At 40.3% G+C, this 16,344-nt stretch overlaps 1 pseudogene; it reads left to right on the plus strand.

Annotated features, from left to right (window-relative positions):
- Positions 1 to 118: 118 nt before the first annotated feature.
- LOC132309038 (uncharacterized) lies at positions 119 to 16,298 on the plus strand (annotated as a pseudogene).
- Positions 16,299 to 16,344: the final 46 nt, after the last annotated feature.

The following is a 16,344-nucleotide window of genomic DNA, read 5'->3' on the forward strand; positions in this document are numbered from 1 at the left end:
TTACTCTTATCTGGTTGTTAATGAAGCTACGAATTATTACTTGGAACGTTCGTGGTCTTAATGACCCGAATAAGAGGAGGGTGGTGAAGGGTTATTCTACTACAACTATTAGTTCTTTATGCTTATGCAGGTTGTGAGTGGCGATCTTGTTTGTGATGTTCCTCCTGGGGCAGTGGCGGCTACCCATAGACGACATGATGCAGTGGTTACTTCAGTGCTCTGCTCTGCTCCTGTCACTGGACCATCAGATATGGGTTCCTCTAGAGGAAAGGACAAAGCCAAGAAACCAGGACGATACAATATTATAGGGCTGGACGCCATGAGACAGTTTCTACTGTATATTGCAGCTGGTGAGATGACTGAGGTCCTCTAATTTCTAAAATTAGACATGTAATCTGAAATGTTCCCTTACTTTGTATCATGTGTTACTCTTGATAGGAGCTGAAGCCGAGAAAGATGTTAGTTCAAAAGAGCATTCTCCGGGTAGTAGGCCAGGTAAATGGATTTCTTTGCGTCACTCTCTTATTTTACTTCTGAAAAAGTCCTCTTGGAGTGACAACTGATGCAACAACAGTTGAAAATTTTCTGTCTGTTGGTTTTTTCCCCTTGTCATTACTTGTATTTTTTTCCCCTACTTTGGGATGTATTGTTTGCCATTGGGAGGGGTAACTGAGAGCATTTAATTGCATTTGCTTATTGAATTCTTTTCCCATCCCCTAGTTTGTATGCCTCATTAGTTGTGAATGCTTTTGTGAAAAGTTATTTTCTACCTTTCTCTTCCTGGCATCTGCCTGCCGATGAAATATATTAACCATCAATTTGAGAATTTTCAACCATTCATACCTTTTCCTACTTCCTCTCCTTTTCCTACAACTTTTGAGTTATATTGTTTTCTCTGTTTCTTTTCCTTTAAAAAAAGATGAGCATCCAATTGGAAAATCCCCCAAAATATTACAAATTTTCCCTTGGTTCTCAGGCTCTCTTTTTCATCCTTGTGTAGATGGAAATTCGTGCCGATCTGATGGACGCTCATTTATATGCATTCAAGAGGTTTGAAGTTTCGTTCTTTGCTTCCAAGTATTTTTTACCTTCAGTCATCTCAAATTGTTTTTGCTTTGTCTATTTCTCACTACTGTTTGAATCTCTTGCAGATCTGCTCTGCAAGAAGTTCTTGATCAAAAGGGGAGTTACCAAAGCTCAAGGCAAGATGTACTGCCTTATCTTGTAAGGAGCCAGCTGGTTAGTTTGACATGACACCTGCAAGATCTCTCTCAAAAGGGGAGTTACCAAAGCTTAGGTTGGAGCAGGTTATGTTGTTACTGCTAGCAGTGAGCACAAGGGGGAATCCTTGGCGAGGAAAGAGAAATTCCAATCTCAATGACCTTTCCTTTCGCTTCCCTTGTATCTCCTTGGTCTTTTCAGTAGTTGTGCTGCTGTTCAGTGAGTGAGTCTGGACCTCTGTATTCTTTTTTCCTTGGGGAGGAATAGAGCAATATCAGTTTTGCCAGTTATTTCCTTAGTTTTCTTAGGTTGATTGGGATGCCACCTTCATACTCAATGAATGTGTCTGTCTAGATTAAGTTCATAGTACAATCATAAGCTCCATGAATAATTTTTTGTAATGAGATTCAAATAGTCTGCAATATTTTCCATAAAAACAGCAAGGTTGCATTTGGTTCGCTGATATCCAAACCGGATAAAAGAAATTGAAGATATCCTTTACAATGTTTCTGTTCCTTCGTTATACATGAATCAAACTGAATCTAAATGATAATCATGTTGGTTTGAAAACCAAAATCAGTTGGTGTCTTGCATTCCAGTACAATATACTCTTCTCTCATCTCATAACATAAGCAAAGTAAAGAACCCAATTTAAACGCGTCCAGCATTCACAGAGGATCTCGGCTACTTGAAAGATGTGAAGAAGCTGACTGTGTCATTAAGAGCATGAATGAAGTCATCAACCTCCTCTTTTGTGTTGTAAAAGTGAAGGCTTGCCCGTGCACTTGCATTGATTCCTAAAAATCGACGGAGAGGCTGTGCGCAGTGGTGACCAGATCTAATAGCTACTCCATGCTGAAACAGAATATGCTCCTTGTCACAAAATCCATTTTCCACAACATTTCAAAAGATTCTTGGGTAAATTCCACTTACCTCCCCTGAAACATTAGAATAATATGCAACACATTTTTCTGGAATTTTCTGTTTTGCAAGTGCATTTTCGTCTTTTCTCATTTTGCGTACCGGACACCGTGGAGTGTGCCGGGTGTGTCCGAGAGTTGGTTAGGGTATTCCTTTGAGTTCAGGACTCTTATAAATGCAATGGTTGCCATTTCGGTATTTTTTCATTTTTCGGACCAGAAAGTCCCGAGTGGGACCTACTACAAGGATTGTTGTGCACTGGAGTCGTGTCTCGGGTCATTTGCATACCATGCATAATTATTTTGTGCCAAGTAAATTTTTTAAATGCTAAATTGGGTGGTTGTATTGTAATTAGAGCATGTATTTGAATTTGTGATAGAAAATTAAAAGAAAAAGATATTTTTAAGTGATGGGACCCACCACTGCATTGTTTAGTGGCCAAAAGGCCACATTTGGCCTCACATCTTCCCTCTCCCTGTAAAACTCTCTCTCCGTAAAACTCTCTCCCTCTCATTTCTTTGGGTGCCGTTTGCGACAAAACGGAGAGCTCGTCAAGATCTACACGTAGATACAAACAATTCACCATTTGGACAACCCTAGGAATTTCAAAAATTCTAGGGATTGTGGGTTTTTACATCTTTTTCGGGATTTTATCATTTAGGGATTTCGAAAATTCATCTTTTTGGGGGTTTTATCATTTAGGGATTTTTAGGGATTTTTGAGAATTTCAAAAATTCGAATTGTTGATCCACAGAGGACAAAACTGAACCAAACCATACAGTTTGGATTGGATTGACGATTTTAATGGATCCATGTGCACATCTAATTACTAGATAATGCACAAATAGATAATTGAACATCTTCTCACCCCTTTGCATATGTAGGATCAGTTAATTACTGCGTCCTCTTCATTAGGTTGTTAATTGTTGAGATTTTTTGAGAACTAATATCTGTAGAAAATGATTCTTTTGAAAGGGGCTGTTGTGTGTCATTAATATTTTCAAGGGAATCTTGCCAACCCTCAACTCCCGTAGAAAAATCTTATTTTAAAGGATCCTCACATAACCAAATCTATTTCAAAGAATTGACCCACACTCTACAACAATAATCGAGAATAGATTTGTAATGACCCGAACCCGTGGGTCTGAACCGTTAACTGGGTCTTTATCCGAACCCGAGGTCACCTAAGTCATTCCCATCATGTCTAGGGTCAAAACCTCATTCATTGGTCAAAATTGTGCTTCACAAGGAATTTTAATCAACATCACAAAGCTCTAGGTGGATCATACCGGAACAAGGAACAAAGAAAGACCAAGCAGCATTAGTTCGGTCGACCGAAGCAAACCCCCCCTGAATCGGTCGGCCGAAATGGCCAATTCGTCGACCGGTTGTGATCCCTACAGTAGCTAAGGCTAATGGAAGAACCGGTCGGCCGAAGTGCCCATTTCGGTCGGTCGACCGAAATGGTTCTTCGAACTGTGGTTCAGCCACTGGAAATGCTGAGAATGAGGAAATGAAAAAAATGGCCTATGTGGAGGCTTGCACCCTGTTCTAAACCAATTCTAAGACTTCAATTGACAAAGCTACATGCCACAATTATAAACACCATCATTTAGATACAAAGCACCTTCATTTACCCCATTCAACTAAGAATTAATAATAGTCTTTACATTTTATCCAAATTTACATCAAAATAGGATCAAAACTTACAATTTAATTACAAGACCATGCTATTTAACTTAATACATTTCAAAATGATACTTTTACAAAAGAAAGAGGCTCAAAACACAAAAAATAGCAAAATGAACTTTTATTCCCCCTTCAAGCTTGTGGTGCGTTGTCATCCGCCACTTCTTTTCAGAGACCTGAAAAATGTTAATGTAAAGGGGTGAGCAAAATTGCTAAGTAAGTGGTGCCTAAAACATACTTCTTGTGACCCCGTGAGTCTAAGCAATGAATAGGAATAAAGGATAGGGATCATGTTATGCCGGGGAAGAATACAACATCAATGTCAAGTCCAAAAATGAACAATGTGGTACTATGAAATGCAATGCCATGCTATGTCGCTCCCCATTTTCAAAATCACTTCCATTCATCACTTTTCAAACCGTTAACATAACCGTCCCACGGTGACCCCATGGCGACACGAGAGAAGGATTGGCTATTTTCCCTGACCCATGGTACCTTCGTGACGTCATTTGGGGCCTAGATAACTTAACCACGCTGGGGTGATTTCCCTAGTTCCCTCTAGGTCACATTAATGCCACGGACTCTCGGTAACACCTCGGCAACTGGGTTTTCGCAAAATCCTTTATCAAATTTTTTCCCAAAAAACCCCTTTCTTTCATTTCAAAACAATTTTTCCATTTCTTACCCAATGATATGCATGAATGTCTCATGCTTCCCAACAATATATATATATATATATATATATATATATATATACAAGAGGAATCAAATACTATACAAGTCAAATATTCACAATAGGTATAGAAAATTACCACCAAGCATGTTTTTCATATAAATCAAATAACACACATAGTCATGAATTTCATTCACAACAAATAGGTCATTCTAAAGGTAATCAACACAAATTAAGCATGCTTGACAACAAATCACTTAGAATTAACTCACAAAGGTACAAGAATGCATGGATTAGAGACCCCTACTTCAAAAGATGCAAAAACCCCCAATTTGATCGCAATTCCTAGGGTTGGCCAAATGAGGAATTGTTTATATCAACGCGTAGATCTTGACGAGCTCTTTGATTTACCGCAAACGGCACCAACAAATTCCAAAAGATGAAAGAGTAATTGAAGATTGAAACTTAAGTAGAAAAGGAAAAGAAAAAGGAGAAAAGTGAGGAGAATAGAGAGCTTACGGGGAGAGAGAGAATTTTGAGGCCAAAATGGCCTCTTGGCCACTAATGAATTAGTGGTGGGCCCCACCACTAATAAAAATCACATTTTTTCTTTTAATTTTATACATATATATACATATGCTATAATTGCACTACAACCACACAATTTAACATTTAAACAATTTTAATTAGGCACAAAATAATTATGCATGGTATGCAATGAACCCGTGACACAACTCCTGTACACAAAATTCCGATAACGAGTCCCACCCATGACCGTCCAGCCCGAAAAATGGAAAAATACCGAAGTGGCAATCAGTGCATTTTCAAGAGTCTTGAACTCAATGGAATGCCCCAACCAACTCTCGGACACACCCGGTACACCCCACGGTGTCCGGCAAGCAAAACGAGAACAGACGAAAATGCCCTTGCAAAAACAGAAAATTCCAAAAAATGGAAAATGGTGAAAAACAGAAACATTACAATCTCCCCAACTTAAAAGGATTTCGTCTTTGAAATCAATTCATACCTGGGGAAGAAAACAACTTTGGATATTTGGAGCGAACTTCCTATTCTAGCCCCAAGTAGCCTCTTCAACTCTATGATGCCTTCAAAAAACCTTCACTGGTGGTATTGTCTTATCCCTTAACACTTTCTGCCATGTGTCAAGGATCCGAACTGGTCCCTCTTCATAGGAGACATTCTCATCAATATTAATATCAATCTAATCCAAAACGTGAGATGGATCCGATTCATACTTCCATAGCATCGACACATGAAAAAATTATGAACTCTGTCCATTTGTGGCGGCAATACAAGTCTGTAAGCAACCTCCCCTACGCGGTCCAAGATCTCAAACGGTCTAATGAATCGTGGCGATAACTTGCCACTCTTCCCGAACCTCATCAAATCCTTTTGTGGAGAAACCCGTAGGAAGACATGGTCTCCCACATCAAAGGATAGCGGTCGTCTTTGCCTGTCCGCATAGCTCTTTTGTTAGCTCTGAGCTGTGAGCAACCTCTGTCTAATCAACTTAATCTTCTCGGTAGTCTCGAGTACAATGTCGGGTCCTAAGGCGGCAATCTCGCCCACCTCAGGCCAACAAACAGGAGACCTACAAGGTCTACCATACAATGCCTCAAATGGACCCATCTCAATACTCGCTTGATAACTATTGTTGTAGGCAAACTCAATGAGTGGAAGGTGATCCTCCCAACTACCTCCCAAATCAAGTATACATGCCTGAAACATATCCTCCAAGATCTGGATGGCACGCTCCGACTGGCTGTCCGTCTATGGATGCAATGCCGTACTAAGGTGCAACGATGAACCAAACGCCGCTTAAAGTCCTTCCCAGAACTTTAAAGTGAACTTGGCATCCTTAAACTTAATGGGCAAAAAGTGAGCCGTCTTGGTCAATCTGTCAATGATGACTTATACGGTCTCATTTCCACGTTGTGACCTAGGAAGACCTGTCATAAAGTCCATAGCAATCTGCTCCTATTTCCACTGCGCTACAGGCAATGGTTACAACAAGCCGGCGGGTCTCTGATGCTCGGCCTTCACCTGTTAACAGGTAAGGCATCTAGCCACAAACTGTGCAACATCCTTTTTCATTCCATTCCACCAATACTGACGTCTCAAATTGTGATGCATTTTACTACCACCTGGATGAACTACAAAGCGGAAAGTGTGAAACTCCCGTAGAATGTCCTCACGACAACTTGTGGGAACAACCAACAAATCCTTAAACCACAGACCTCCATCTGCATGCAAGGTCCAATCCTTCACTGTCTCACCACTGGAGATCAAAGCGTGAATGGCATCCAAATCTGGATCCTGTCTCTGTGACTCAATTACTCGTCCGATAAGAGTAGGCTGAGCCACAAGACTGAACAAGAATGTCGACTCACTGTATACATCATCATCAAAACACTGTAATCCCATCTCTGCCAAATCCTCAAGCATCTTCCACTTCCGAATAGCCAAACCGGTTAAAGTCCCACGAGATTTCCGGCTTAAGGCGTCTGCTACCACATTTGCCTTGCCCGGATGATACTGCAAGTCAAAGTGGTAATCCTCCAAGAACTCAACCCATCGCCTCTGTCTATTGTTCAAGTCCTTTTGGGAGAAAAGGTACTTGAGACTCTTGTAATTCGAGAAAACTTCGAATCTTTCACCATACAAATAGTGTCTCCAACACTTCAGGGCAAATACAACTGCCGCTAACTCCAAGTCATAAGTAGAATAGTTATGCTCATGAGTCTTCAACTGTTGAGACTCATAAGCTATTACTCTACCATCCTACATCAACACACACCCTAAACCATCACGTGACGCGTCGCAATAGATCACATAACCCAAGCCATGCTCAGGTGAGCCGTAGTCAACCTTGTTTTCAACTCCTAAAAGGAAGACCCACAGGCTTCATTCCACACGAACTTGATTTCTTTTCGGGTCAATCAAGTCATAGGCGTTGCGAGACTGGAAAAATCCTTCACAAATCTCTAATAATAACCTGCTAGGCCAAGAAAACTCCGGATCTCAAAAACATTCTTAGGATGCTCCCAGTTCAAAACTACTTCAATCTTTGATGGATCCATTGACACTCCACCCTCCGAAACAACATGTCCCAAAAATTTCACCTCCTATAGCCAAAATTCACACTTTTTATAGTTGGCGTATAAACGGTGCTCTCGCAAAATCTACAATACGATACTCAAATGGATCTCGTACTCCTCTTGAGATCGTGAATATACAAGGATGTCATCCCCGAAGACTATCACAAACTGGTCCAAATAATCGTGAAAGACACGATTCATTAGGTCTATGAATGCCGCTGGCGAATTAGTCAAACCAAAAGGCATAACAAGGAACTTATAATGTCCATACCGTGTACGGAACGCTGTCTTTGGGATATCCTCATCCCTAGCCCGTAACTAACAGTAGCCCGACCTCAAGTCAATCTTCGAAAAACAGCAAACTCCCCTCAACTGATCAAATAAATCATCTATCATCGGCAAAGGATACTTGTTCTTAATGGTGGCATGATTTAACTTCAGGTAATCAATGCACAACCTCAAAGAACCATCTTTCTTCTTAGCAAACAAGACTGGTGCGCCCCACGGTGACACACTCGGTCGGATGAAACCTTTCATCATCAAATCATCAAGCTGCTTCTTCAATTCTTCCAACTCCACTGGTGCCATACGATACGGTGCCATAGAAATCGATGCGGTACCGGGTATCAAATCAAAAGTAAACTCCACTTCTCGATGTGGAGGCAACTCTGTCAAATCCCTCGGAAAAACATTCAAAAAGTCACGAACAACTACCGGATAAACCTTTATTGCAACACCATCTTCTTCGGCTAAAAGACTATGATGTGTGGGAATCACTCCGATCTCCCACGAAAAAGAAGCAATCTCCTTCGGGAGTACAAACTATGACTCTTCCTTTGAAACAATCGATCGTAGCATGAAATAAAGCTAACCAATCCATCCCGAGAATGACATCAAAGCCAGTAATCTCAATGAGGATGAGGTCAAACACAAAAGTTCGTCCGGCTATCACGATGGAACAATCCCTCACGACTTAACTCAAATACATTGAAACTGGCGTATCAACATATAACGCCCAATCCATGAAACTGACCTCTAACCTCGATGCAAGTGCAAATGATGATGAGATGTACTAGAGTCAAACAGAACACGGGCCCAAGAGCCAAACACTAGGAAAATACCTCGGAGAACTGATGGACCAGAAGATGCATCGGCCTGAACAACTGCATAGACACGCCCCTGTAGTGCCTGTGCCTAAGAACTGCCAACCTGAACACTTGAATGCTGCACTGACACAGCAGTAGTATCCCTCCTAGTTGGCTGTGAGTGAAGACATAGCAGGTTGTGGTGGCGGCGGTGGCCTAAAACCTGACTGAGCTATAGCCGACTGTGACGGCCTCTGCTGTGATCCTCTGCCACTACTGATACTTGCTCCCCGATTTGGACCATCCTGAATTGCATGGCCTTGCTGGCCACACCCATAACAAGTTCTCGATGCTGCAGAAACTACAGACGGGTACATAGGACATTTGGACTTGAAATGTAGAGGCTGCTGGCATTGAAAACAAACGACCTCACTCTTATCTGACCCAACTGACATAAGAGTAGTAAGAGTGGATCGTGCCGACTGCTGCCTCTGAAACTGAGACGAACCACCCCTGTTCTTCTTCCATGACTGCCCCTCTGATGATGGCCTGCATTCCCTCTTTTGCTTCCACTGTTCCCTTCCTGCATTTTTATTTTTTGCCTCCGCCTCTAGCATCAATGCTCTTCCACTGCCTCTGAATACACCTTGAAGTATTGTGCCGCTATCAATGGCCTTATTTGGTAATGAAGACCGGAAACAAACTTTCGAGTCTTGTCAGCCTCATTTCTCACTATTTCAAGAGCAAATCGAGAAAGAGAGGTAAACTTGTTCTCATACTCCATCACTGACATATTACCTTGTATGGGATCATCAAACTGCTTCCTTAACTCCCACCTCTTGGTAATTGGAAAGTATTTCTCATAAAACAGCTCATTGAACATATCCCAACTCATATCCTCTAGCTTGTGCTGGTTAATGACCGACTTCCACCAAAGCTTAGCATCCTTAGAAAACTTATTAGTGTCCAAGATGATCTTCAGCTGATCGTCCGACACATTCATAGAAGTCAAGTGGCTTTCCACTTGATCGAGATAATCATCTGTTACCATCGGATTTGCACCACCCTCAAACATCACTAGCATGAGCTTCACAAACCCAGAAATCAACTTGAGACGTTTTTGTACTTCCGTTTCCTCTGTCTGAACCACCGGTTGTGGTACCGGCTGTGGAAGAGAAGCAATTGTAGCCCTCAAGGCACTTTGCAACAAATGATTCAATGCCAGTTCTGCCGAACCTTCACCCTCTTCAATGGGTACCACAACATCGTCCCTTCTAGTGAAGACACCTTTTGGGGGAATCAATTCCCTAAGAAGTGTATCCTCTTCAACTTGCTCCGCAGGATTGGAGCTAGAGCTTTCACTAACATCACCCCTTGTCCGCCTAGGCCCCTTAGTTCCTTTTGTGGTGGCATCGTGCTAAAAAAACGAGAAAACAGTTCAACGACAATGACGCTAAGGTCTAACCGAGAATGACTCAACACAACACGACACTATACTAACACTAGCATGCAAGGCTATGCAAGAAACACATTAACATAAACACATAAGCATGTAAGTAAGTAAACAATTAAGCATGCTTTTCAAAAAATGAAACACTTTAGCAATTAGCCACATAACAATGCAAATGACTTCCAACGCAACCCTATGTAGGCCTCTACCCGTCGTCCTAATGGTTTTCAAATCATGGCTCTGATACCAATTTTGTAACGACCTGAACCCGTGGTTCCGAACCATTAACCGGGTCCTTATCCAAACCCGAGGTCACCTAAGTCATTCCCATCATGTCTATGGTCAAAACCTCATTCATTGGTCAAAATTATGCTTCACAAGGAATTTTAATCAACATCACAAGGCTCCAGGTGGATAATACCGAAACAAGGAATAAAGAAAACCAAGCAGCATCAGTTCGGTCGACCAAAGTGAAGATTCGGTCAGCTGAAGCAAACACCCCCAGAATCGGTCGGCCGAAATGGCCAACCGGTCGACCGGTTGCGATCCCTATAGTAGCTAAGGCTACTGGAAGAACTGGTCAGCCGAAGTGTTCATTTCGGTCGACCGAAATGGTTCTTCGAACTGTGGTTCAGTTATTGGAAATGCTGAGAATGAGGAAATGAAAAAAATAGCCTATGTAGAGGCTTGCACCCTGTTCTAAACCAGTTCTAAGACTTTGGAATTGACAAAGCTACATGCCACAATTATAAACACCATCATTTAGATACAAAGCACCTTCATTTACCCCATTCAATTAAGAATTAATAATAGTCTTTACATTTTATCCAAATTTACATCAAAATATGATCAAAACTTACAATTTAATTACAAGGACATGCTATGCAACTTAATACATTTCAAAATGACACTTTTACAAAAGAAAGAGGCTCAAAACACGAAAGATAGCAAAATGAACTTTTATTCCCCCTTCAAACTTGTGGTGGGTTATCATCCGCCACTTCTTTTCCGAGACCTGACAAATGTTAATATAAAGGGGTGAGTAAAATTGTTATGTAGGTGGTGCTTAAGACACACCTCTTGTGACCCCGTGAATCCAAGCAATGAATAGGAATAAAGGATAGGGATCATGCTATGCCGGGGAAGAATACAACATCAATTTCAAGTCCAAAAATGAACAACGTGGTGCTATGAAATGCAATGCTGTGCTATGTCGCTCCCCATTTTCAAAATCACTTACATTCTTCACTTTTCAAACCGTTAACATAACCGTCCCATGGTGACCCCATGGCGACACAAGAGAAGGATTGGCTACTGTCCCTGACCCATGATATCCCTGTGGCGTCATTTGGGGCCCAGATAACTCAACCACGCTAGGGTGATTTCCCTAGTTCCCTCTAGGTCACATTAACGCCACAGCCCCTCGGTAACCTCTCGGCGACCGGGTTTTCGCAAAACCCTTTATCAAACTTTTTCCCAAAAAACCCTTTTCTTTCATTTCAAAACAATTTTTCCCATTTCTTACTAAATGATATGCATGAATGTCTCATGCTTCCCAACAATATATATATAAGAGGAATCAAATACTATACAAGTCAAATATTCATAATAGGCATAAAAATTATCACCAAGCATGCTTTTCATATAAATCAAGTAACACACATAGTCATAAATTTCATACACAACAAATAGGTCATTCTAAAGGTAATCAACACAAATTAAGCATGTTTGATAACAAATCACTTAGAATTAACTTACAAAGATACAAGAATGCATAGATTAGAGACCCCTACCTCAAAAGATGCAAAAAAAAATCCCAATTTGATGCCCAAATTCAAAATTCCTAGGGTTAGCCAAATGAGGAATTGTTTCTATCAACACGTAGATCTTGACGAGCTCTCCGATTTGCCGCAAACAGCACCAACAAATTTCAAAAGATGAAAGAGTAATTGAAGATTGAAGCTTGAGAAGAAAAGGAAAAGAAAAAGAAGAGAAAAGTGAGGAAGAGAGAGAGCTTACGGGGGGAGAGAGAATTTTGAGGCCAAAATGGCCTCTTGGCCACAAATGAATTAGTGGTGGGTCCCATCACTAACAAATATCCCACTTTTTCTTTTAATTTTATACATATATATACATATGCTATAATTACACTACAACCACACAATTTAACATTTAAACAATTTTACTTAGGCACAAAATAATTATGCATGGTATGCAATGAACTCGTGACACAACTCCCGTACACAAAATCCCGATAGCGGGTCTCACCCGGGACCGTCCGGCCATAAAAATGGAAAAATGCTGAAGTAATAACCAGTGCATTTCTAAGAGTCCTGAACTCAATGGAATGCCCCAACCAACTCTCGAACACACCCGGCACACCCCACAGTGTCTGGCATGCAAAACGAGAAAAGACAAAAATGTCCTTGCAAAAACAGAAAATTCCAAAAAATAGAAAATGTTGAAAAACAGAAACATTACAAGATTTTCGTATACTCAACTCACCTTGTCTCAACTATTTGGGCTCAATTACACGAGTATTTTTTTGCCATTCTGCTCTGTCTAGGGTTAGACTTGAGTTAATCCGAACACTACTGTATTTTTCCATACCATCTCATGGTAGTGTTGGTATTCCCTTTTACCTTGCACTACTTTCAAATGTTGATGTTGTCGCTCTTTGTTACAAGTGCATCTTTTAATCTTTGTTTCACGTGGACAAATCTCTTAGATGTCTTCTCTGGTTTTCTAATCAAAGGGTTGCTAATTCTACCTTCTCAAACTCCATCTCTAAGTTGTTGTTGTTTTTTTTATTTATTTATTTATTTATTTATTTTTATTTTTTTATGAGTCTCAAGCTCCATCTCTTAGTTATACGAAAAAAATTATTGAATTAATGGTCTTTGAGTTCAGGGGGAAGTATTTCTGTGTAAGTAGTAGGGAAACACATGTGGGAAGGGCAAGAATAATAATCAGTGGTGAAATCTAAATTGGAAAATTTCTATATTCCATATGTCATGCTGTATCAATAGCACTTCAAATGTCAAATTTAGAAGTGATGGGTGCGTTGCAATGAGAGCCCCCTTATTCTCATTGAACAATAAAGTTCTTTAACTCAACTTATTTGAAGTGTTAGATTGTTCAGCACTTGTTAGTAGAGTCATTGCTGTTAACTCTTGAAAAAATCAATATCTTGTCTCTCTACTTTCAACGAACGGGGTAATGGTCACTGTCAATATCAATGTACATTTGTATTGGTTGAAGGAAGGAACTGATCCCGGATGGTAGAGAGAGAATCCAAGAGAGCTAGTAACGGTACCAAGTCAATGTGAAATTCTAATGTATTGGTTGGAAGCCAGGACTCTGATCCTGATGGTAGAGAAAGAACCCAAGAGAGCCAGTAACCTTAATGAATCAAATGGAGTTCTAATATATAGTGGCTGACAGCTTTCACTAAATAATGGGGAGGGGTGTTTTTTTTTCCCCCGTCATCTGATGGCATAGTATTCTTATAAATCTGCTAATAACCTCTCTGAATTGCTTAACTTATGCTGCAAGTGACATTGATTAAAGAAAAATGTGGTGGATTATAATATAAACATAGTAATTGTCCTAGATAGCTAGATGTTAGATGTCTCAATATCAGGGGAGTATTGGTAAGCAGCTTCTGTGTTGTCTTTATGGAAAATATAGAATTTGTATTGTTTAACAGAACTCTCATTCCTCTTCTGTGAGGAGCACAAGAAGCTCAATTTTTTCTTTTAATGCAGATTCATTAGTTGCCCAAAATCAATCTCTCTCTCTCTCTCTCTCTCTCTCTCACACACACACACACACTCTCGGGTGCACACACACTGTGCACCCTTTCTTAGAGCTGGCAACACGTGCCTCAATTCATATTATGTCGTGCAATTATTCATTGTTAATATTTGAGGACCCTTCATCACTATGAAACTCACAAGTTCTTCTAAGAAAGAGTTTAAGTTCAGTTTTATATGTTTGCAGGTAGCTGCTGTCCCTGAGGATGTTGGGACTGCTGGTGCTCTTCGGGCCATTGCAGGTCATCTCTGACTGCAAACGATATCTTGGTTGGAGTTCTCATCTTCTATAGTGTTTGAGTTCAAGAAAAAAAACAAAGGTTATTCTACTAAAACTATTAGTTCTTTATGCTTATGCAGGTTGTGAGTGGTGATATTGTTTGTGATGTTCCTCCTAGGGCAGTGGCGGCTACCCATAGACGACATGATGCAGTGAGAAGGTTGCTTTCCAGAGCAACAAAGTAATGCCGTCTCAACTGCTGGCAAATGCATCTACCCCAAGCTTTCATCAACTCTATGCCTTTGGTGACAATGGTTTTTCTCCTGCTCTGAGGAAAACCCATAAATGCTGTGTTTATATTGCCAATAAAAGCAAGTACTGTGCACGCTTGAATTCGATTCAAGCTTTCAGCGACATAAATCGAGATGTGAGTTTTTTCAGTTGAAACTTTTTGCGAGTGCTTAGAAGTTTGTTTTACTTTTGTGTTTCTTTTTTTCTCTTGCATTTGTTTGATCAGGTGGGGCTGATGGTCATACTTAAGTGTGTCAGGCCATAGGAGAGGCAAGTCACCTGTCAGGATATTCATTTTCTGCTCAGAATAACATAATTCATCCTTCAGCGGTTCTTGGTTCAAAAAGAACAGTGAGTTGCTCTCTCTTCATTCAATCTTTGTTTATGGAAAACTTGTTGGTTTATTGTAACTGGTTTATTTACAAAGGAAATTATTAGACAAAAAAGGTTTAGTGATTAAGAGTACCTGTAAATAGTTTAAATTGGTGTTTGCATCTTGCTAGATTAGAATATTTGTGGTTCACCGACTCCAGGTCATTCTCAGTATGCTCATAAAGTTATTTGGTTTCATTATGCGGGCCCACAGTGTATGTTGGGGGAAGGTTCACAAATGGGTGACAAATGCAGTGTGAAACGATCTGTTATTGGCTCTCACTGCCGGATGGGTTCCAATGTAAAGGTAAAATGAAACTACTATAAAGAGAATGTTATTATGAAGCATCTACCTCCGAAGAAGAAAAAAGAAAACCATAAAGGATTTTCATCTATATATTATTTGGTTACGAAGAGCTGGAACTTTTATTATTAACTAATGCTGGACTTTATTTATATCGTAGACTCGTTGCAGAACTACAGTTGAGATAATTGCAAATTGTTTTGATCCCTTGTATCCGCAGGTTGTTAATTCAGTTGTGATGAACCATGCTACTATTGGAGATGGTTGTTCAATTCAAGGTTCCGTTATTTGCAGTAATGTACAGCTCCAAGAGCGTGTTGTTTTGAAGGACTGTCAGGTTCTCTCTCTCTGTCTCTCTGTCTCTGTGTGCGCGTGTGCACGCGCGCCTGCGTGCATGTGGTCGCTCATATATGCTTTGTGTTTCACTTCAGGTTGGAGCAGGTTATGTTGTTACTGCTAGCAGTGAGCACAAGGGGGAATCCTTGGCGAGGAAAGAGAAATTCCAATCTCAATGACCTTCCCCTTCGCTTCCCTTGTATCTCCTAGGTTTTTTCAGTAGTTGTGCTGCTGTTCAGTGAGTGAGTCTGGGCCTCCGTATTCTTTTTTCCTTGGGGAGGAATAGAGCAATATCAGTTTTGCCAGTTATTTCCTTAGTTTTCTTAGGTTTATTGGGATGCCACCTTCATACTCAATGATTGTGTCTGTCTAGATTAAGTTCATAGTACAATCATAAGCTCCATGAATAATTTTTTGTAATGAGATTCAAATAGTCTGCAATATTTTCCATAAAAACAGCAAGGTTGCGTTTGGTTCGCTGATATCCAAACCGGATAAAAGAAATTGAAGATTTCCTTTACAATGTTTCTTTTCCTTCATTATCCATGAATCAAACTAAATCTAAATGATAATCATGTTGGTTTGAAAACCAAAATCAGTTGGCCAGTGTCTTGCATTCCAGTATTGGTGGAATGATACAAGGTGTTACTGAAAATTTTGTTGTGGTTATTGAGTTCTCTGCCCTATCCTTGTAGCTTTGGGTTGGATCTACCCTTAAACCTGAAGATTACCCTTGCCTCACGGGACTCTGTCTCGGACAATAATTGTAGCCTAGAATTGCTCTTGTTTGTTGTACTTAAAAACATTTTTATCAAATTTAGGTACAATGTCTATAGCAATTTGTCAGA

This window comes from Cornus florida, unplaced genomic scaffold (genome assembly GCF_030987335.1).
Source record: "Cornus florida cultivar Cherokee Brave unplaced genomic scaffold, ASM3098733v1 CherokeeBrave_3.0.0_Hap2_Chr05, whole genome shotgun sequence".
In the NCBI taxonomy this organism is placed as follows: Eukaryota; Viridiplantae; Streptophyta; class Magnoliopsida; order Cornales; family Cornaceae; genus Cornus; species Cornus florida.